Raw genomic sequence first — 24149 nt, 5'->3', positions numbered from 1 at the left:
AGTTACTGCAAATGATGTTTACTGTCCCAAGTACACACTTCATCGGTCATTGGAGCAATAACTTCATCCCAAAGCCTATAGAAAAGTCCACCACCTACTTGTGAAAGTGGGAGTAAAAAAGGCTAATAACATATCAGGATTATCATGAAAATAGTTCTGACCTCACAGAACCCCCGAAGGACTCCAGAGGATCCCCACAGCCCCCCAGACTCCATGTGGAGAAGCACAGGCATAACACAAAGAATTTAGAAAACAGCATAAAATCATGTTTAAATGTCGCATAAGCTTTTAAAAAATTAAGATCTTCTTTAAAACCTATGAAAAAGTCAAGGTATAATTATTTATTTGTTACATAAATATATTCCCTCTTTATAGGTAGAAGGGAGAAAAAGATTTCAAGGTGAAATGCCTTTAGAGCACACAGGTGTACCCACACATATAGATGCAGGTGGTGTAAATCAGTGCAGTGAGCCTGCAGGAAACAACACAAGGATGCAGTAAAAAAGAGACCCCAGACCCCTTCTCAAGAAGGCAGCATCATCCAGCTCCAGCCACGTGGAAAGTGGGCCCAGTGTTGACAGACACTGTGATTTTTCAAGAAAAGCTAGAATTTTTATGAAAAAAAAATCACCTAATTTTATGTTGGGAAAAATAATTAAACATTTCATGAATACCATGTGAGCCTACATACACACATTGCCTAGAACAGCGCCTGACACTTCGGAAGCCTTACGTCATTAACTATCATCATATTCAGTACTGTCAGGCAAAAGGGGGAAAATGCTAAGACAAAGATGCAGACAGTTGGCCATGGTGAATGGAGATAATGCATGAGGCAAAATGACTGGCTGTTATTTTTTCTTTATCTTCACATAAATCTACCTCATTCCACCCCCAGGACCTTCCTAAGTCTGGTCACTTGTTTTACACCATCCTTGCGTACTTCTGTCTTAAGGAATGATTCCTTATCAAATTTTCATCAACTATTTATTAGCTGAAAACTTAGAGCGCTGCACAGTAGCTCACCGCCCACTCCGACCTAACGTGTACATTTCACGTGTTTCACCTCTTGTCTCTTTCCTTCAGCTCACTGCCACCTTCTACTTTCTACCCTTTTTCTTCGCCCTTACCTCTTTATCACTGGATAGCCAGCACAATCTCTAGCCTCTGTTTCTCCCCCTCTTTCTCCTTTTCTGTTTTTCAGAGTAAAAGTGAAACGAGGCAACCACGGGAACAAGCGCCTCATACTACCAAAGGGAGTCAGAGCAAGAGGAGAGTCATTACACGATGACACCACAGCATCCTGCACCTTAGAACAGCCGCAAACAATACAACACAAGCAGCTGCTCATCCACATCTACACGTGGTTACTCTCAGGAATAAGTTACATACACTAACACAGCCAAGCAAAGAGCCCAAGTGCAGAAAACCTTAATTATTGTTCAAGACTGATATCTGATTGACAGGAGAAAGAGAAGCAATTGGTCCAGATCGATAGGTCCAAGCCAGCAGGTGACACAGGGATTAGCACCTTAACTTCCATCAGTTCTAAATGGATTATAACTAAATTCTCAGTATTGATAACATTAATATCAATATAAGATCAGACAGAAATCTCCAAATTCTTTTTACACTAGAACTACAACCATCTCCTACCTGGACTTGTATACTATTTCATAACAACACTGACCACCTGAAGACCTGTATGTACTAACAGAATAGGCACCAAAATGCCACAGACCAAATAGGAGTCTTAATATGTACCAGAGACGTGCTCTACCCAACTTTTCTATTTCTGCAGAGATACACGATCATATTAAATAAGGAAACTGGGGAAAAATGAATAAAAAGGATCCAGATTTTATTCTCGTATAATGAAATAAATATTCATACCTTGACAAAAGTCCGTAATGCAGCTTTTTAATTAGGGAAAAAGAGCAAAAGACAAACATTACATATCTATTGTTTCCTGCATTTATAGTGTGGTCTGCAACATATACTTTCCAAATTAAGAAGTTTAAATATATGTTTAAGTACTGTAAGTCAAAAGACACAGTTGGAAATACATGTGTATTATCAGAACTCAAGTATCCATCGCTGACAGTCATCTGCTTGACCTGTTTTCACAAACACAACACACAGACCTCGATGAGTGTTTCTCCTCCTGCTCTTCTACCTTACCCAACACTTTTCCCCTCTTACTGGCTTATTTTGCGGTCAGAGGTTAAACTGTTAACCCTTCACCTTCCAGGAAAGTTTTTTTTCCTCTCTTTATAAAAGGTTTTTCACAGTGTGCAGCAGTGGGATTAGCTCCTCTCTTGGAGAACAAAAGCTGTGTCTTTGTCTTCCTTGTTTGTGCCTGGAGCCCTACATCAGAGGAAGCTGCTCCTACTCAACACGCACAATGATGAGACTGTGAGGAAATGAAAGCCTGGCCTCTCGGTGTCTAGACTCTCACCCAACCAGCTAGCCAGAGAAAATCCTGTCAAGCACTCAGCTGAAAATTAACTAAGGTATCCTGTTGAGAACCTGATGAAGATGTTATGTGACCACACGGTAAAACTTTCCATTGTTGCACATAAAGATAAGAGAAAAACCTTTAGAACTCAATGCTTTAACAATCTTGGTCACCAATTCACACATGGGTCAGTAAATGTATTTTACTAACATACAACCCCTTCCTCTATACACTCTCTTAAAATAATACACAGGCTTATTTATGACATTCTAATCTCCTGCACTTAAAAATCTAACTAAAGGATACATTCAAAAATATTACAATAGACCATTTTTTATTTGCAGTTTTTATATTAGATATTTCTCGTTAGAAAGTTTACTATTGTGTTTATCGCTGAAGGAACTGGTCAAAATGCAGAAGTCAAAAGAAAACTGTCATATCTTTTCACATCCCTTAATATTTATATATTTTACAAGTTTTTAATATTGAACAAAAGACAAATAGTAAACCAAAAGCAGATATTCAATTAAAGCTTTAAAACAGAAGTAAAGTCATACATAAAACAAATCATACTTATAAAAACTATTTGTAAATTTTTTTAACCTGTAAAATGTTAAACACATTAAACAAATTTAAATTTGGTCATATGATGTCAGTAGAAAAACAATTCCCTTAAGTATGTTAAGTTATGGGTGAGTTCATGAATATTTACAATGATTGTGGGGAGGACTACAGTTTTTAAAATATAACCTTATAATTCACATCCATGGAAACAACTAATGCTGAAAATTATTAAGTGAAAACTTATTATATATGATTATAATCATATTAAATAAGCTCATAGTGAAATCTGAAACGAAATGCACAAAAATAGATATTTTTATGTTATTGGTATAAAAAGAATCTTTTTCCTTTTTTCAAAATTGTCCATAATATTTAACAAGAATAATGTAAAAAATAAACTGTGCAGAATAATCAGAATAGTTCAAAAGGCTACAATGGATAGGAATTCATGAGAGGTAAGAGTGCAACCACTGACTATAGTATTCAGAATTCAAGAATAAATCATGGGTTACATAGTTCATACAGTAATATAAATTGATTCCCCAAATTTTAGGAGAAATATAAACATGCCCTTTTTTAACCTATAATGATGATTAGCCTGACAACTTCAATAGGTCATGACCAACAAACTTCACAAAAGAAATAAATTTATTCTTATGAGGAAAAAAAAAATCAATGCTTATACATAGCAGATGTCTGATTTGGAGAAGTATGTGCTATTCTTTTAAGAGTCACATGAAAATTGGCCGGGCGCAGTGGCTCACACTTGTAATCCTAGCCCTCTGGGAGGCCGAGGCAGGTGGATTGCTCGAGGTCAGGAGTTCGAGACCAGTCTGAGCAAGACCCCGTCTCTACTAGAAATAGAAATAAATTATCTGGACAACTAAAAAAAAAGTATATATAGAAAAAATTAGCTGGGCATGTTGGCACACGCCTGTAGTCCCAGCTACTCGGGAGGCTGAGGCAGTAGGATCGCTTAAGCCCAGGAGTTTGAGGTTGCTGTGAGCTAGGCTGATGCCACGGCACTCACTCTAGCCCGGGCAACAAAGTGAGACTCTGTCTCAAAAAAAAAAAAAAAAGAGTCACATGAAAATCTAAGCCTGGCAAAGAACACCATTTAAATTGAGGACTTTGGAACAAAATGCATAAGCAATGACTGGCAGGAAATGTTAAATATTTCATTCCTACTTCTGTAGAAAAAAAATGTATACAAAATTAAAAGGAACATTTGATAAAACAGAAAAATATAAGAAAATAAATTTAGTTAAATCTATATATGTATAATAGTTAACAGAATGGTACAAAACCTAAGATTAAATAGATCTATCATGCCTATCATTAAATATCTTTTCTGTCCATGAATTATGCCTAAGTAAAATGATGGAAAAGAGACAACCAATTAACCATGACTCTTAAAAATCAATATTGTATGTATGTTCAAGACATGAAGGAAACATTTACCAATGGTAATTTCTAGAATATGGGATTAGGCATGATTTATATTTTCTTGTATATGCATGTCTTTATTTTCCAAATTTCCATCAGTAAGTATGCATATATACTCATAAATATACTATATATTAATACATCCATCAGCATTAGACTACTATCATAGTTAATAGAAAAATTAATTATTTTATAGAGTAACTTAACTTTGGAAACAAGAATGCTTTATAACAAAACATTCTTATTTGAAAGTACTTCTGTATAGTCACTTCCTCCAACAAACCAAAAATCAAGAATTTCAATGCTTCCTTTAAAAATTTAAATTTGATCTGGCTTATGATAAAATATATTAACTTTCCAACTTCTAAAAATTTAAGAAAGCTTAATGTTAGAAATAAATCATTCTGAGAATAAATGAAGCACAAGGGAAGAAAAGGAAGAAGAAAATATGGGAGAAACATAACGGAAGGCTACAAAAGAGAATGCTATGGCATGATGGAGGCCAGTCAAGGTTTTTCCTGTAAGAACTAATTTTTAGCTAATATGTGACACTTTTATGAAGCTTGTTCACAGTTTTAAGTGCTTTTCTACTACAAATGTAACTGGCCATTTTTGGCCAGCTGAGCTAGAATTAGCACAAAGAGTAACTCCATTCCCACCATTCTTCCCTGCTGTCTCTTTTTAAATCCATTGATACGTACAGCAGCTTAAGTTTAGAAATTAGATAAGTAAGGGTTTGCATCAGAGGTGAAGGATGAAAAACAAAAGGAAGAACAAAAAACAAGTTTGGGCCAATAACGTGTCCAAGCTGCTTGGACTGGGGTGAGCTCCTAAAATCATACAAGATGCCGATTCAGTACAGGCATGAGTGGCCAAATGACCGTTGATCTACTTAAATGTTTTTTCCCTTTTCCCTCAGCACGTGGTCATAAAGTTAAAGATGACATTTTCCAATCTCCCTTATACCTAAGTAGTATCACTGTGTGACTAAGTTCTTAGCAAGGAAAGTAACGTATCAAATTTTCCCCTACCTTGCCTAAGAAATTTCTTCCCTTAAGTATTTCTCTTGCCTGTCCTGTGGCTTAAACTTGGACACAGTTAGTGACCCAGCTTTGAATGCAGATGAAAATAACAGTCTAAGGGCTGGGTATAGTGGCTCACATCTAGCACTTTGGGAGGCCAAGACAGGAAGAGTGGTTGAGGCCAGGAGTTCGAGATGAGCCTGAGCATGCATGAGACCTCATCTCTACAAAAAACAGAAAAATTACCCGGGCGTGGTAGCACGCACCTGTAGTCCCAGCTACTCAGGAGGCTGAGGCACGAGGATCACTTGAGCCCAGGAGTTTGAGGTTGCAGTGAGCTATGATGATGCCACTGCACTTTAGCCTGGGCAACAGAGCAAGACCCTGTCTCAAAAAAAAAAAAAAAAAAAATAAGTACTGACAGTTAAATAGGAATATTCCAATAACTTTTTAAATAATTTCTGCACTTTATCCATTTAAGATTTAGCGATAAAACAGAAAATTGAGAAAACATTACATAAACACTCAATTCAACGTAAAATTTTACTTTTACTCTTACTTACAGATAGCATTACTTTTAGGGCACAAAAAGTTGTAACTTGTTAGACACTAAAATATTAGTTATCATACTACTTAAGTCCTTCTTCAAAAGAAGAAAGTTTACTGGTTTTTGCATGGGTGAGTTTAGCTTTTAAAAAAAATCTTTAGAATTTTGTGCCAATTAGCCATATAGAATGTATTAATCGCAACCTAGAGAAACCAAAATTGCTTACTTTAATCATTTATTATATTTCAAATTTTACTAAGCTGGATAAACTTAAAATACACATGAAGATGTTTCTAAAACCTAGTGATTTAAACAGTAACAGCAGAAAGACAGTAATAAAAGCATGGCAGGAATAGAAGATACAAACTGGAATGACTAGTTCATGAACAGTAGGAACCGGTGAAGGGAGGAAGGAGGGAGTAAACCACTCACAAGTCTTTATGAAAAGGTAACAACCTCTCTTACTCGTGCATAGATTGAATGTTATATAAGGCAGACTGATCTATCTTTCAAGATCACTTTAGCATGAATTTAAAGTTATGGAAAATCCACATTTTCCAAATGAATTTAGCCTATTTTACCAACAACATCAGGTGAGCATTATTCCACACACCTTAGGTAATGCTATGATTATTTTCAAGATTAATTCATAACAAATACACTACAGAATAGATTTAAACTGGAACTGAAAAAATAATATATCCATTTGAGTACCCATTCTGCAAAGAGGACTTCATTGGGCCTGGAAAGAATGCAAATGGACAAACTTTACTCCATGTAGGACAACACAAAATAACTTCTTTAATCAGAGAATGTTCCCTGCAACTTAGGATCACTCTCTGCCCGTGGACATACCTGACAACAGCAGCAGTTCAAATAGGCCAGAGGTGCAGCAGGCAGGGCTGGTGGAGCCAGAAATGTGGGTGACTTCCTACCTAAAATTAGCTGTGCCCATTTCACCACAGCTGGGTGGGGCTCCTCTATTTTAAGGTGTACAGCTCTAAACTGCTTAAGAGAAGATAATTGCTGGCTGGTTTCTGGAGATAAGAGTGTCAGTAAACTTTCCACCAAGGCTTTAGGATAGCCCACTAGTCTCCACAAAACCCCACACTTAACCATCATGCTATCCAGGATCTGAGTGCACTACAAGGAAGGTCCTACACTGGAGATATCCATGAAGATGCACCATGCAAAGAAATATTAGAAGAATAAGCAAGGAGACATTCTTCATTCTTGTCTGCTACCCATGCCCACACACACACATGCACATATACAATATAGCAAATGTGGGGGGAAATTATAACAATCATGATATTAAAGTACTATACTCTCATATTTTCAGGAAATCATACAGAACTGACAACTGAAACCCTTCCAAGTAATGTGACGCCATTGTTTCTCTCTCTCTGAAAGTGCTATGCCACTGAAGTAAATCCAGCCCAAGGGGCTACTCAGTCTACATTCTGCATTCCAGAAACATTAGAAGGGAATTGGTGTAGCTTCCGTTGATACTGGCAGAGAATCTGCCTTAATGTTTTTAAAAAGATGCTAAATTTTCAAACACAAATGAAAGAAAATGAAAAGACAAACCCTTTCCCAAAACTAACAGTAACTTTATCAATGAATCATGGTAAAGTTGAGTTGTAAGTTATATGGGCTTAACACACACCTGAAATTCAAGCTGCACAGATAACATTCATGATTTCTATATCCCCAAGGCAAAGACCTAGCATCTGTTACTACCAGAAACCTGAGACACTCAATGCAGAATACACATTTAGTACTATTATTTTCTGATACTATCATGTTCCAGTACTCCACAATGTTAACACTTGCTTTGACAGACTCAATCAGTTATTTGAAGAATTTACAGAACACACATACCTTCATTTTCAGAGCCATGACATTTCACTTTCAATACCAAGTCAAAGGTTCTTTCTGGATTGGCCCTAAAAAAAAAAAAAAAAAAAAACTTTGTTATATTTATTTCCTATAACAAATAAGCATCTCCATAAAGCTTGTATTTTCTTAATTCTAAGACTAATCTTGTTCTTACCTCTACATATTAAATGTAACTATATGACTACAGTATAGCAGAAATAACAATGAAAATGTTTCTCAGATTAGAAATTTAAGATTACTGATATTTAGGAGCTGAGATCTGAGACTTGGGGCAAAGCATTTAACCTCTGAGACTATTTTCTTACCTTAAAAAAAAAAATAAAGTGCCTTGTCCACTTCACAGAATAATTGTATTACAAGTCAAATAATATATGGGCAATTACATTATAAATCAAGTGCTGTATAAATGCAAATCATCGCTTTTATCTTATTGCATCCAAAATTGGAAGGCCAGTGTGTCCCTAAGTGTTTTTAGATCCTGCCAATGGAGCTTAACACAAGCTCTCAGCCTTTCTTCCAAGGACTTGCAATCTGAGTGTAAATGACGAATACCTGGCTCCACCTGCCACGTTCTATTGATAGATCACCATAGGACATTTGTAAAGGTCCACGAATGGGATACTTTGCATATACTTTCCTTGAGATGTATTTACGGTACTTAGGCATGTTTAAAGTAGCAAACTATTCAGAGACTCGAAAGATAACAAAAAAAGACTTCTTTCATACCAATTATCATTGGGGAAACTGGACATCAGCCCCCAGATTAAATTTTCCCGCTACAAACTGTAAGGCTGATTTGCATCAGTCAGAACTTACTGTTTTTACTAACTTGCCACACGTTTAACCTATTCATTGGTTAAATTTCAAATTGTAAATTGAAATCTATTAAGACACTTTTTTTTCAAAACAGAGTTCTGTTTTATCTCTCTTTCCATCAGAGGGTAAAAAAATAGGCCTAGTCTGATACCACAAGTCCAAAGTGTTACCATCTTTCAGTTATTCCTGCTGACGAGACTTTAGTGTCTCTGTATTACACATTGGCTGTTTTTAACACGTACCTCCTTCAAGAAAATAAAGCCAGCTCTGACTTCTAAATAAATACTGATTTTTAGAAAATTTTTGTTACAAGACATGATCTAGAAACATAGAAAGTGACAAGCCATATAAATTAATTCACAGATACACATTTCCTCAGCCCTCCCACCATTAACCGGTTTCAGTGGGAAAAAAATCTCAACTCTGATTCCTTCTGCAGCCTCCCGGGTGGACTTACTCCCCCTTTCCACCAGCTGTCAAACAATGAAAACAGTTCCAAATGACACAATTTTCCTATTTGCTTAATGCCCTTTAGTACCTCTCTTAGGGGTAAAAGTTAAACATTGATTCAGTCATGCTTCTGTGAGATCCGAAAGGCCTTTCCCAGTGACGGGAACACACGACGCTGACAGGGCGCGGGCGGCGGGAGGCGGCGGGGAGGGGGATTCTCCCCGGAGTTTCAGGAGGGAAATGCGCAGCTCACGCCTCCGAGACACCTAGAAACAAAGTCACCATCGTTATTAAACCGCTTTTTACCCAATCTCCTGAAGTAACATAGCCACTGACGGATACTGTAGCTTACACACAAAGTGCCGTCTAGTCGCGTGGCATTTGCGGGCACCGTGCAGACCCGGCGCCTCGTCCACAAACGTCAGAGGCCAAGTTAACGAGAAGAAACTGCAGAAGGAACAGCCGAGACACACTGGTCAATGCAAGTCAGAAAGACACGGTGACCTGGATGCTCAGAAAGCGCTTCAAATAGCGACCGCTCCACCTCAACGCTCCTCCCTCCCGGAGCCTCACAGGGCAGCGACCGTCCCGCCGGACACACCCGGGACGGGCCGGTCCCCTCAGCGGGCGGCGCCGCGGCCGCCCCTCCCCCCCGACGCGGCGACACCGGCGCTCCCACCGCCGCGCCCGGGCAGCGCCGACCAGCCGGCCTGGAAGCCGCTGCCCCGGGCGCCGGAGTCGCGCCGCCGGGCAGGGGGCTCCTCACGGCCGCGGCGGTGGCGGTGGCGGCGGGCCCACGCCCGCCCCCCACCCCCCAAAGCCTCCGCGACAGCAGCCGCGTGGCCGGCCCCTCTCCGCCGCCCCCGCAGCCGGCCTCGCAGTTCCTGCGCCGGCGCCGCGGCACCTTCCGCAAACCAGGAAGTCGCGGGCGGGCGAGGGGCGCGCGGGGACGCCCGGCGGCTGCACCTGGGCGGCGGCTGCGGCCCGAGCCGCGGGGAGGCGGGGCGGGGTCCCAGCGCCTGGGCGGCCGAGGGCCACGTGCCCCCTGCGACCGAGCCGCACCGCCAGGGCGCCCCGCGTCCTCAGCACGGGACCAGCCCTGCTGTCCCAGGACAGCCCGAGCTCCAGGGCCTCGCGGCTCCAACCGCCCCACACCAAGTCCCCGGAAAAGTCCCGGGACTCGCAGCGTCCCCACCACGCGCTCACGGACCGGGTCCTCCCGTGTCAGATGCGAAGTCCCAGCTCGCGCCGCTGCTCGGCTCCTCCTCGCTCCCGCGGGCCGCGGCTCTGCGGCCCCAGAGACGCGGCGCCTGCTCGGCAGGGACAGGGCTGCGCCGGCCTGCGCCTGTGGGCGACGGACGTCACACCCCGCACACCGCGCTCGCCACGCAGTCAGACGCCACGCACCACACACCGCACACATGACACTCATACACCACACAGTCACACACCCCGCACACATGACACTCACCACACACCACACAGTCAGTCACACGCCACACACCGCACTCACCACACAGTCACACGCCACACACCACACACATGACACTCATACACCACACATCACACACACCACACACCACACTCATACACCACACACTACACACCCCGCACACTGCACTCGCCACACAGTCACACGCCACGCACCACACACGACACTCATACACCACACACTACACACCGCACACATGACACTCACCACACACCACACAGTCACACACCCCGCACACCGCACTCACCACACAGTCACACGCCACACACCACACACATGACACTCATACACCACACACTACACACCCCGCACACTGCACTCGCCACACAGTCACACATCACACACCACACACACTACACACCGCACTCGTCACACAGACACCACACACCACACACACCACACACATGACACTCATACACCACACACCACACACATGACACTCATACACCACACATCACACACCACACACACCACACACATGACACTCATACACCACACATCACACACACCACACACCACACTCATACACCATGTTTTTTATGAACTCGTTATCCTGTTCCATAAGCAAATCAAATCAAAATACAATGAACTGGATAAAAAAATATAGTAATGCACGTAATAGACACAGAGCATAATAGTTAAATGGCTTCTAAAAATCAGTCTAAAGGAGTAAAAGATACAAATAGACATTTCATAAAAAGATATATAAGATCTTAAACAAATGAAAAGTTACTTAACCTCTTAATGTGGGAATGAAAATTAAAAAAAAACACTGAGCTACCAATTTTTACCTATGAGATTGGCAAAAATCCAAATGTTAACATCACACTCTGTTGGCAAGAATATATTGTTGCTGAGAAAGTAAATTTGTATGTTCTTTAAAGAAAACTGTTTGGAAATACCTGTCAAAATTACAAACACACAGCCTTTCACCTAGCAGTTTTTCTTCCAGGAGTTTATAATAAAGTTAAAATTTTACATATTTATATTTAAAAGACCTATGTATAAAATTTTTTGTTGCAACCCTGCATGGAACTGCAAATAATGCAAACATATATAAAGAATCATCAATAAGTTACCAGCTAAATACATTTTCAGAACTCACTTAATGAATGACTGTGCAGTTCCCCCAAACAGTGAGAATACTCTTTATGTACCCTTACAGAGTTTTCTTTAGATACATTGTTAAATGTCTCCCTGAAGGACATTTGCGAATGTGTGGGGAACATTTTTGGTGTGGTATCTGGGGAGAGAGGGAGGGACTGATACTAGTATCTAATGGGTAGAAGCCAGGATGCTACTGAACATTCTATTAATATGATATGCAGGACAGCTCCCTGCAGCATAGAATTGTCCAGCCCAAAATGTTCACAGTGCTAAGGTTGAGAAACTCTGCTTTAGAACGATGATCACAAACTGATTGTATCATATACCCATTGGGCTAAGGGTTAGGGAGGGCTAGAAACTCCTCACTGTATTCCATTTCCTAATTGTTGAATTATGTTCCTATATGTACATACACTATTCATGCAAAAATAAATAAGTAGCATTATCATCTACTATTTTTTTAAAGTCATTGTTGAATCTCTTTACAAAGAAGTCTTTTAGGAGGTGTAAAGAATAATCTTTGATTTGACTTGTTTGTTTTGTTTCTTCCCTATGGCTCCTTGTTCTTTTGAAAAGCTCAAGACATCTATTTATACACGAGTTGTTTCAACATGGAAGAAGTGTTCTTTCCTGGAAAGGTCCTCCAAACAATAGAGTAAAATAGGGGTGTGGAATTTTGATGTATTGTATCTGACCAAACAGGCTTTGGTCCCAGCAAACACTGGAGAGAATTGTAACCTAAATTACTAGAAGTTATACACGTGTAAGCCAATGTTTTCTCAGGGCCAAGGACAAACATTCTTATAAAAGGAACTGATAGCATAGAGGTGCCTTTTACTGCTGACACTGGTGACTTTCTCTAAGGACCTCTAAAGATTTCCCTGGAATCATTTCATAAATTTACTGTACATTTTCATTATTAGTGGTTCCTGTTCTGTTTCCCCACTGGATGTTAATATTAACAGAAAGGCTGTAGAATGTATTTACCATTAAATCTCTACTATCCTTCTTAGTTACTACTGCGCCAAAACTGCTTTGCCAAGATAGAGCATTCACTGGGTCCTTGAATGTGCCACAAGCCAAAGTCATTGTGATCAAGGTGGGGCTTTGCCCAGAGTGTTCCTCATGGCTTTGCCTGGCAGAGTCATTTCAGGAGTCTGTGCTCTATACTTCCTCTTTCATTTTAGTATGGGCTCTTTCTCTAATAATCTTTTCCTCTTCATTTCAGGGTTTTCTTTGAAATTTCAGTTATTGTCCCTCCCTGTCTCCAAACAGTGACATCAGCAAGGAGCTACCTGTATTATCATGGACAGGGTGAGAATAAATACCAATTACCCCCAATCTACGACCATTCACTGTGCAAGCAAGTAGCCCCATACGTTATCATTAATCTTTGTTTTTCCTTAAACTAGTATGTGAATTGTACAGTTAGAAAATTTAGGGAGTGAATCTTCACCTTCCAAAAATATCAGCTTTTTAAAAGAACCATTGTAAGATTCCTTCACATAGTTATGAGCTTTCAGCCTAACACATATAAAAATGAATCAATTCCTAATATTTGGCTTCCACCAAGACGATGTATCTTGAAGCTGACAATCAGCTTTGTTCCTTCCCTAAATTCAGGAAACCTGGAAAAAGCAGCACACTCTCAATAAGAACAAAAATTTAATGCACCCTGAAAACCCATAAGAACACTGGTCTTTAGAATTAACTGACCTTCTGTCAAGAAATAAATTCATCAAGAAATATAAGCAAGCTGTCATTTGTAAAGACCATACGTACTTTGAGAGTTTTTGTTTTCCAATTTGCAATGTTTAGCAGTGCCAAACCATGCATGCAAATTTTTATCCAAATTTGTGATTTTGTGATTTTTGCTTCTACACCGGCATCTCTTTATTCCCTTGCCCTTCCAAGAATATACGTGCCTTCCCAGAGCACAAGTAGGTCAATGATACCCCAGTTTAGTTGGGAGAAATTGATATCTTTAGATACGTGAAAACCAACTCTTTGGCTGCTGTGAAACGAGTTTAATGGGCATGATTTGCAGGCATTACAAAATTTTGTCCTTACTGTGAAACTGAATAGAGGTAACATTGCTGGTGAAAGTTGGTGCTTTGTAAAGTAGCGTCTTCACTTTCTCAGCATCTCCAAAATGCATTTTATTGATGCCACATAGGATTTGGGCTTTTGCAAGCTGAGGGTATGTTGTGAGTCTATATAGTAGGATTCCTATTTTTGGCTGGCACTATGGGTGTTCCTAGCTATAATGTCACATTTCAGAATTTTTGTTATTTTCAACACATTCATAATTGTTTTGAAAATCATGGAATGTCTCTTGAATTTATTGAAGGGTTTGCTAATCCACATGCCAGACATTATAAATGTGCCTCAGAAATCAGGGATGGCCAGGAGAGGCCTGGAGCCAAGCCCCAGAATTCTTGGCCTTGAGGTTTGAACGTGCTCATGTATGGACCCCCAGGAGCCCTTTGATTTGCGTGTTCCCATCTCTGTGCTTGTGCACGTGTGCCATGACGTGCCCAATTAATTTGGGAACCACTTCTTTGAGCATATAGTAAACTCTTAGATAAGTATGGTCTGATGAATGGATTTAAGAGAATTTTAGTGCTCATTTTCTTTTTATTTATATAAATTTATGGGGCACAAGTGCAATTTTGTTACATGTGTAGATTGCTTTAGGGTATTGTATTTTCTCATCATCCACCCTCCTCCTCCCCCACCTTCCGAGTCTCCATTGTCTGTCATTCATTGTTCATTGTTTATACTATTCATTTCCTTAAAATATTAGCCTATGTAGTCTCTTAGCCCAAAAAGAAGTAAGAATCTATGCTATGGCTTATCCTAGCATCACTAATATAATTCCAATCTAGAGGGCCAGGAAGTCTGTGAGATAAACCTTCCAAATAAATAAGATTACATGAAGGATCATCTCTATAATTTGTAGGACTCAGTGACAACCAAAAGTGTGGGTCTCTTTGCACAAAATTTACTAAGAATTTCAAGATGACCCAACAATGGATTGTGTCAATTTTTAAATATTATTTAGTTTACAGTTTTCCTTAGATACTTAAAATGATGCAATAGGAAAGGAAATTGTTAAACTATAAAAAGGTAAAGGGAAGTGATTGTGATATATTAGGAAAAAAGCAAGAAACTTCTAGTCAGAAAGTTATAAGTTTGAATCCTGGCTCTTAATAGTGGTGGAAGCTCAGTTTTCTTATCTGAGAAATGGGACTTCATTTTTTTGACAAATATTTATTGACAAACCTACTTATTCTGGAAGATTTATATCATTTAATCCTCAGCATAACATCATGAGCAGGTGGTATTCTTTTCCCCAATTAATATATCAGAAAATCCTGGCACAAAGAGGTTTAAAAACTTGCTAACGTGTTCATTAGTATAATAGTAAGTATCTGAAACGGGGCTAGAGCCCAGGTGATCTAGCTCCAGGGCTCACACTCAAAATCACCCTGCCTGACTACCATCTTCTAATATATGTTATTAATGCATCATTGGATTGTAGAATAATAATAATAACAAAAATTAAAACCCACAATTCAGGCTCAGAATCAAGGCTCTGTGACTATACGATGACTCTTTTGGCACTTAGAGTTTTCTAGGTCTCTGACATTACAACCCCGGAACTTTCTCATAATTGGGCAATAATACAAACCAGGAGATAGGTAATTATTTCTGTTGTTGTTTAAATCTAGACAACTGATTACAAGAAGCAACAAATCAAATAATACTCTTTTGGAGAGACACCATATATGGCATTATACTTACTGGAATTCCTTATGAAAGGAGTTTTCTTCCCAGATGGCCCCAAATGTGGTTTTACGGTTTCCTCATAAATGCTCTTCTGATTATCACCAATCAAAAAAAGAAAAAGAGACCAATGAAATCACCAAGGAAGCTATGGAAGGTACGTAAGGTTAGAGAATAACAGATTACAAATAAAATCGCCAACATCCATTTAATGCTTCATTTTGATAAAGAGAAATCAGACTGGATTTTCATTATCAAATCTATTAATGAATTATATAGTTACTCATAACTGTGAATTTGCAGATTTGATCTAAGACTATTTTGCAGTTCCTACAGAATTGTTATTAGAAGTCAGGGTTAAGCCAGGCACAGTGGCACATGCCTATAGTCCCAGCTACTCAAGGAGGTCTGGGGGGAGGACCACTTAAGTCCAAGAGTTCAAGGCCAACCTGGGCAACATAGCAAGACCCCATCTCTTAGGGGAAAAATAGGGGTGGAGAGAGCTCAATGACCTTGATTGCAAACCAAACTTCTCAGAAGTCCATGGAGCATACGGGGGGTGGGGGGTGGCATGGGGTGGCGGACTGCATGGGAGATCTACCATAAAGGCTTAGATCTTTCACATTAGAAAAATCCATGAGTTCAATGACTGAGATCTAGAAACCTTTAGGAGCCAGAGGAGTCATCATCTAGTAATTTAGCATCAACTCTGTGGTTTAGTGGTGGTCTTTTCATGTTCAAGAAGGGGAATTGTTCAAACAATATATTTGTTTTGAAATGTTTCCAGGACCAATGCAAACAGCAAGTGGGCTGCCCAGAAACCACACATTGTTTCCTTCAGACAAAAGATAATGATGCACTAACGAGTTTTACCCTTTATTGCCCTCTCTGGAACACAGCCTCAGGAAGAAAGCCCACAAAACCAAATTGTTAGTCCCAAAATTTACAATATTTTCCAATGATCCCTACCCCTTTTTCCTTAAGTGCTAGTACTGTGTTAAGTATTTGTGTTGTTTAACTCATAAATTCCAACCTCATGTAATCTCAAAAGTGCCCTCCCAGAGAGAGAAAGGAAATGAGTGAATGAGGAAAAAATAATAAAAGCCTCACTGATACAGGGTACTTCCAGGAGACTTACAGCACTTCTGAGATGTTATCTAATTCTGATGTATTTCGGCCTCATTAACAGGGAGGACAGTAACAGATTAATATTTTAAACCATGGAGAGGGATAGTGAGGCAAAAAGGTGCTGGACTAACACGGCCATTTAATAACAATCATTTAGTAAAATACTCAAGACTGTGAGTGGAGGAAGTTATGATCCAATTGATTAGACTGGGGAGAATATGATATGTTTGAGGACTTATAGGATTCGTTGGAATCATCTGTTGTTGTTTCATTGAAAAACAAGATTAACAGCACAACTGCAGGACTTGCGCTGAAATAATCCACACCCCTTCCCTAACCTCACCATCTGCTCCCCTCCCCCTTCCTGCTACCCTTTCAGTCTGCAGCAAAATTTCCAAAAAAGTGTCGCTTATAGTTACTGAGTTACTGTTCCTACTTCCATGCCTCTTGTTCTCTCCTCATCCTCATTGAGAATGGCTTCCTTGTTGAACATCACTGAAGTCACTCTTGATAAGTCCACCGTGACCTCCATGTTGCTAGATCCCTCAGCCATTTTGTCTCTCCGCCTACTTGATCTCAATCACATTCCAAACAGCTCTAACACCTTCTTCTCTTGGCTTATGTGACACCACTCCCTCCCCGTTTAACCTATTCATTTCTGGCTGTTTCTTCTCATTCTTCTCTTCTGGTTCCTCCTTCTCTGTGTGACTCTTTAAGGTTGGAGGGCCCCAGAGCTGTGTCCTTAGCTCTCGTTCTTCTCCAGTTCTGTCTAAATATGTTCATCTGCATCCCTAACTTTAAACATTGTTGCTCACCCGATGTTTACATCTCGCTCTCACCTCAACTTTAGACTTATATTCAACAACTTACCTGAGTTTTCCACTTGGATATCTGATAGACATCTCAAACTTAATGTGGCCAAAATTAAATCCTTGATTTCTACCCCAAACTCCCTGTTCCTCTAGTCTTTCTTACTTCAAAAACTTTGCTTCACTCTCACATCTAATGGAATATTCATCCTGTTCTTTTATCCCTGAAAAGTGTCCTAAAGGCATTTTCCTCTCTTCTTCCCCACTGTTCTCACCCTAGCCCAATCCACCATGACTTTTCATTTATAGATTATTCCAATAGCCTCCTAAATGGTCTTCCACTTCCATTCTCACCAGTATACCTTCCTTTCTCTGTAAAGCAGTAACTGTTCTAAGTTTTCGAGACATAAAATTAGATCATGTCAATTTGCTACTTTAAACCCTGTAATGGCTTCTCACTAAACATACAATAGAATTCAATAGAATTCAAACACTTTATCATAGCTCAGTGGGCCATTCATGAACTGGTCTCCATCTGCCTCATTCTCATCTCTTGGTACTGTCCTGCTAGTCCACTAGGCTCTAGCCACATTGGCCTTTGTCTTCTAAGGGCTGGACAAGTTTGTCCCCATCCCGGTTCATCCCTATGCTACCTGTTCCCTCTTCCAAGAAATCATCCCTTCTTGCTATTGGGGTCTCAGGTTGTATCCTCCTCCTTAGAAAGGTGCCCCCAACCTCTCAATCTAATGACTTCCTAGCCCAAATCATTGTCTCTCCCATTATCTTGTTTTATGTTCTTCATAGTACTTCCTGCTACCTGAAAATATCTTACTTTTATGTCATTTACGATTTTATTATCTGTATACCATTATTAGAATGTAACTTCTAGGAAAGGTGGGGCCATCTCTGCTGTATTCCTAGTGCCTGCAACATACCTGGCACATGGTAGGTTCACAATAAGTATTTGTTGAGAACGAATTAATTTATGTCTAGTTGGAAGTGCTGAAGTGGAGTACTTTAAAATGGAGAGCTCAGGAACAGTGATTGGGATTATAGAGAATATTAAATGTCTACTAATATGAGGGCATTAACTTTTCAAATTTTAAGGGAAATTTTTAACAAATTCCTACCAATAAACTGAACTATGAATGTGTGTTACATGAAAATTTTATATGGAATGATTTTTAAGACTTTTTTATATATAGTGCTTAAAACATGTAGGATCTCAGATGTTATATTGCTTTTATCATTTTTCTTTAAAATCAATGTCTCAGGGAAGTAAAAATGTATTTCATTTAATGGAGAGCAAATTGTATTGAATTATTAAAGTCTTATCATTAAAGTTCTCTGCCTATGTGTCATGTAACAGAAAGCTCATGTACAAAAACCCAGAATTATTGTGAGGGCTTGTTAAAAACCAGATTGCTGGGCTCCAAAGCACCCTATCTCCTTCTCAGAGTTTCTAATTCAGTAGGTCTGGGTAGTGGAGTAGGAGGGAAGGTGCAAACATTTGCATTTCCTCCCAGGTGATGTTGATGCTATTAGTCAGGGAACCTCCCTTTGGGAAACTCTGATCAAGATTAATAGCAGCTGTGAAAGGAGGAAAAGGGCCTTAGTAGTAGGAAAACAGGTGTAGTTATTACCTCCAGAATTATTCTACTACCTTGTTCCTAAGTTATCCAAACAAATCATTTCTTTACATTTTATAATTTTGTATTAATATTGAAGGATATTATCCTATTTGATGCTAAGACGTTTCCCTAACTAGTAGGTATCTATTTCACACACCGTCAGAGGTTTTCATCCTAATGCTCTATTCACATGTGTTCTTCATTCTGCACCAGCAAATTCTTCTCTGTATTTATGTTGAGAAGAACCAACCTCACATAACCTTCCTTTGCCTCTCACTGTTCCCTTGCATTGAAACAGCAACTGGGTCTTCAGCAAAAATCTATTATGCTTAAAAACCATTTGCCTGAGCAAAGATCACCATGAAATGGTTGGATAGGTGTCCTGAGAAGATGGAAAGCTGATCAATGCTCTTTTCTCTGCCGCTGCTCAACTTCCGTCTGGTTTGCTGGCTCCTCCGCCGGGTCAGGAGTTTTGAAGTGTCGGTTTCCACACTCATTCTTATTAGGGGCTGCAGCGGCTTCCTCATCCGTCTTTCCCTGGACCACGGACACTTGATTTCCCAAACAGATACAGTCGCCCCTAAGGATCCAAGGGCAATTGGTTCCAGGACCCCCTGCAGATACCAAAATCCACAGATGCTCAAGTCTCTAATATAAAATGGCGTACATTTGCATAAAACCTGTGTACATCCTTCTGTATACTCTGTCATCTCTATATCACTTATAATACCTAATACAAGGTAAAGACCATGTAAATAGTTGTTATATTGTATTTTTTGCATTATTTTTATTGTTGTATTATTTTTTATTGTTTAGCATTTTTCCCCAAATATTTTTGATAAGCCGTTGGTTGAATCCACTGACATAGAACCCATGGATATAAAGGGCCAACTATACTCAAACTGACTAAATATTAGAGTTCAAAGGTCTCTTGGTGACAAACTAATTCTACTTCTAGTTACCTATCTTATTGCAATAATGTAAAATGAACATGTACACAAGTTTCATAGCAGTATTCCTTATAAAATTGAAGATTAGAAGCAACCTAAGGAAAAGAATAGTTAAGTACTCTGAACACACATATGTGTTACATTGTATAGTCATTGAAAGTTGTTTATATTTCTCATTAATGTTTTCTGATTTCTCTCCAAATGTTCTACAAATAGCAACAGAAATTTTGTAACAAAATTGAAATTATTTTAAGGAAAACAGATTAAGTTTTTTTAAAAGAAAAGCAAATTCACTTGGATCATACTATAGTGCCACTTTCCACCCAATGCAGATGTCTCTTTTTTCTCTCCTTGAAGAATAATCACAAAACCTTCATTGACATATTTTCTCAGAGATAATGAGCCTAATAGGCTATGAATCAATCCATGCACTTTTTTGTTTATGAGAATAATGTTTGATTTTTGTTGATTTAGACTTAACCACGAACTGAATTCACTCATCAAATAGTTTTAAATCAAGTAGAATTTTTTTAAATCTCCATTTCAAATAATTCCTCTGCTAATTCATTTCTTTTAATTGAGGTGAAATTCACACAACATAAAATTAACCATTTTAAGGGCACAATTCAGTGGCCTTCAGTACCTTCACAAAGTTTTGCAACTACCAGTTCTATCTAGTTCCAAAACATTTTTATTGCCCCCTAAAAGCAACCGTGTACTCATTAAAATGAGTCATTGCCCCTTCCTCCCTCCACCCCCAGCCCCCGCCAACTACCAATCTGCAATGTCTCTGTGGAGTTATGCATTCTGGATACTGTTCATCTTCTGTGTGTGTGTGTGTATATGTGTATGTGTGTGTGTGTGTGTGTGTGTGTGTGTGTGTGTGTGTGTGTGTTTTAAATTTATTTGATTTTATGTTTAAATTTTTAAAATTTCTTTTAAGTTTCAGAATATTATGGGGGTACACACACTTTGGTTATGTATATTGCCTTTGCATTGCCCAAGTCAGAGCTACAAGCATGCCCATCCCCCAGAAAGCATGCACTGCACCCATTAAGCGTGATTTACCCATCCCCTCCTCACCCCTCCCACCTGCCTGACACCTGATGAATGTTACTTCCGTATGTGCCCATAAATGTTGATCAATTGGTGCCAATTTAATGGTGAGTACATGTGGGGCTTGTTTTTCCATTTTTGTGATACTTCACTTAGAAGAATCTCCTCCAGCTCCATCCATGATAATAGAGTAGGTAGTTCATCATTTTTTATGGCTGAGTAGTACTCCATGGTATACATAGACCACATTTTATTAATCCACTCATGTATTGGTGGGCACTTGGATTGTTTCCACATCTTTGCAATTGTGAATTGTGCAGCTATAAACATTTAGGTGTAGATGTCTTTATTATAGAATGTCTTTTCTTCCTTTGAGTAAATACCAGTAGTGGGATTGTTGGATTAAATAGTATTAATAGTTCTACTTTTGTTTTTTTGAGGTGTCTCCATATTGCTTTCCACAGAGGTTGCACTAGTTTGCTGTCCCACCAGCAGTGTATGAGTGTTCCTATCTCCCTGTATCCAGGCCAACATTTGTTGTTTTGGGACTTTTTGATAAAAGTCATTCTCATTGGAGTTAAGTGATATCTCATTGTGGTTTTGATTTGCATTTCCCTGATGATTAGAGATGTTAAGCAATTTTTCATATGTTTGTTGGCCATTAGTCTGTCTTCTTTTGAATAGTTTCTGTTTATGTCCTTTGCCCACTTTTTAATCCCAAGATATGAAATCATCCTCATATAGCAGTCTGACCTTTGACAAAGCAGACAAAAACATACATTGGGGAAAAGAATCCCTATTCAATAAATGGTGCTGGGAAAACTGGATAGCCACATGTAGAAGACTGAAACAGGATCTTACCTCTCACAAAAATCAACTCATGATCGATAACAAGCTTAAACCTAAGACATGAAACCACAAAGAATTTTAGAAGAAAATATTGGAAACACTCTTTTATATATCGGCCTACACAAAGAATGTATGAACAAGACCCCAAAGACAATCACAGCAACAACAAAAATAACTAAGTGCGACCTGATCAAATTAAAAAGCTTCTGCACAGCCAAGGAAAGAAACAATCATTAAAGCAAATAGACAACCTACATAATGGGAGAAAATATTTCCATGCTACACATCCAATAAAGGGCTGATAACTAGAATCTGTATAAAAGTCAGGAAAATTAACCATTCGCCTTTTAAAGGGCTATAGTTGTTATTTTTAAAAATTCACATATTGAGTAAGAATACTTCTCCCTGCCTGTCTGTTCGTTGGCCCTAGCTTGGCTCTGGAGTAGCCCAGGGGGGCTTAACTGTGGCTTCCACATGACAGCCCTTCAAATATTTGGCTGCAACTCTGAGGAATCGTGGTCCCTTGACACTGCATCCTTCCCATCCCCGGGACTTCCACCAAATACATATAATTTTCTTTATGTCGAACACGCAGAATTCCTTCTATGACCCCTTCCGCCATAATAGATACTGCCTGTAGATTCTCTTCAACTTTTCAACCTCCTGCTCAATGCACATTGACTGAAAGAGATCCAAACTTCGTGGAAAATTGGAAAGGAGAGGGTGCAAAGAGGTCATGAGAATCAAATGATCAGGTTCCTGGGCAGACTTATCACTGCACAGAAGTGAATGTCAACCTTCGCTATGGCTGAGTCGCAGTGAGCTGGGGCCCTCTCCCTGCAATGCCGTCCACAGAGCTCGGAAGCCACAGCGCGCAGGCTTGGGAAGAAAGGCATCCTAAGTGGAAACACACGTCACAATTACTTGCAAATCATCTCCCTCACATCTTCCTGTCACAAATCATTAATGAAGTCCTCTACGCTAAACATGGGAAAACTGCTCAAAGAAAGGAGAGACATCAGATCTAAATTTCAATTAACGTTAACGCTGATTGCTACATATGACTGCATTAGTCTCTGGTCCTTATTAATGAGGATATAATTAATGAAGTGTGCCCTGGGCAATGGACCAGAGCCTAGATAATTATATTCTAGACAAATAATTTAGGCTTTGTTTTTTAGAGTATGGGGTGCTTGATAAACATGTCATTTCTCATGTTCCAGCTCAGATCTTGAGTATCTGAATTTCCACGGTGTGTGGACCTGGGTTCTGCATTTTTAACAAGTTCCCAGGTGTGTCTTGTCTATAAGGAAGGTTGAGGTCCGCTTATATTAATAAAAGAAAAAGAAAGCCTTTATTGAATTTGTGTTGCATACAAATAATAGATATTATTACTAGAACTCGCTCTATGGGAAAATGTGCCAATCCTTGTGCAGTTAGGCTGATCCAAGGAAAGACCTAAACGGAGTTATAAAAGGCAGAATGGACACCCAACATTACGAGCACATGTGCACTCAGTAAATATTTGCTGGATGAATGGTACACTTAAATTTGCTTTATTTCCCAAATAAAAGGCAAAGGAATGATTCCTCTAATCTCCCAGGCTTTCCCCTTCTCAAATATAGCTTCTGTCATTTCTCTGAAACATTAGATATTCTTTCATTTATTCAATAACTATTTATTGGTCATCTACTATGTGCTGGGGTCTGTGCTGAGTTCCAGGGAAATGGTGATGAACAAAACAGACTTGGTCTCTACCCTGATGGAATTTTCCATCACAGAGGAGTAGTAAGTTAGGTATTTTGGGAAAAGATTAATTATCTGACAAACAAGGGAAATCTTGGAAAAAGTAGAGGGAGCCTCAAACCCAGGCAACAGCTTGGTACGTGCCTCATTACGTTTAGCTTTTCAGGGTATTTTGGGCTCCTGATGTTGAAGTTCAGAAAATACATTTTATCCTCTCCTCATGATTCCATTTACTTCACTCAGCAGATCCTTAAATATTTGGAAGGCTAGATGAATTACAGTTTATCAGCAATGGTTTAAAGCATAACAAACAGGATTTAGTACACAGTATCTTCACTTCTCCCTCACTGTCTTCTTGTTCCCACTCACCCCCACCCAGGGGAGATT

General features: G+C 39.4%; 1 long non-coding RNA gene across 2 annotated transcripts in view; it reads right to left on the bottom strand.

Annotated features, from left to right (window-relative positions):
• Nucleotides 1-10646, bottom strand: part of LOC123621633 — a 33597-nt gene extending 22951 nt beyond the window's left edge. Inside the window, exons 1-3 of one of the 2 annotated variants that reach the window (XR_006729209.1) lie at nucleotides 10416-10646; nucleotides 9294-9471; nucleotides 7922-7986 (exon numbers count right to left, since the gene is read on the bottom strand). This is a non-coding gene — a long non-coding RNA (uncharacterized LOC123621633). Of the gene's footprint in view, nucleotides 1-5756; nucleotides 5799-7921; nucleotides 7987-9293; nucleotides 9472-10415 lie in introns of those variants that run through there. The other variant, XR_006729208.1, reaches the window with a different exon arrangement.
• Nucleotides 10647-24149: the final 13503 nt, after the last annotated feature.

This window comes from Lemur catta, chromosome 16 (assembly GCF_020740605.2).
Source record: "Lemur catta isolate mLemCat1 chromosome 16, mLemCat1.pri, whole genome shotgun sequence".
Lineage (NCBI taxonomy): Eukaryota > Metazoa > Chordata > Mammalia > Primates > Lemuridae > Lemur > Lemur catta.
The sequence above is the reverse complement of the archived record's forward strand: the minus strand, read 5'-3'. Positions and strand labels throughout refer to the sequence as shown.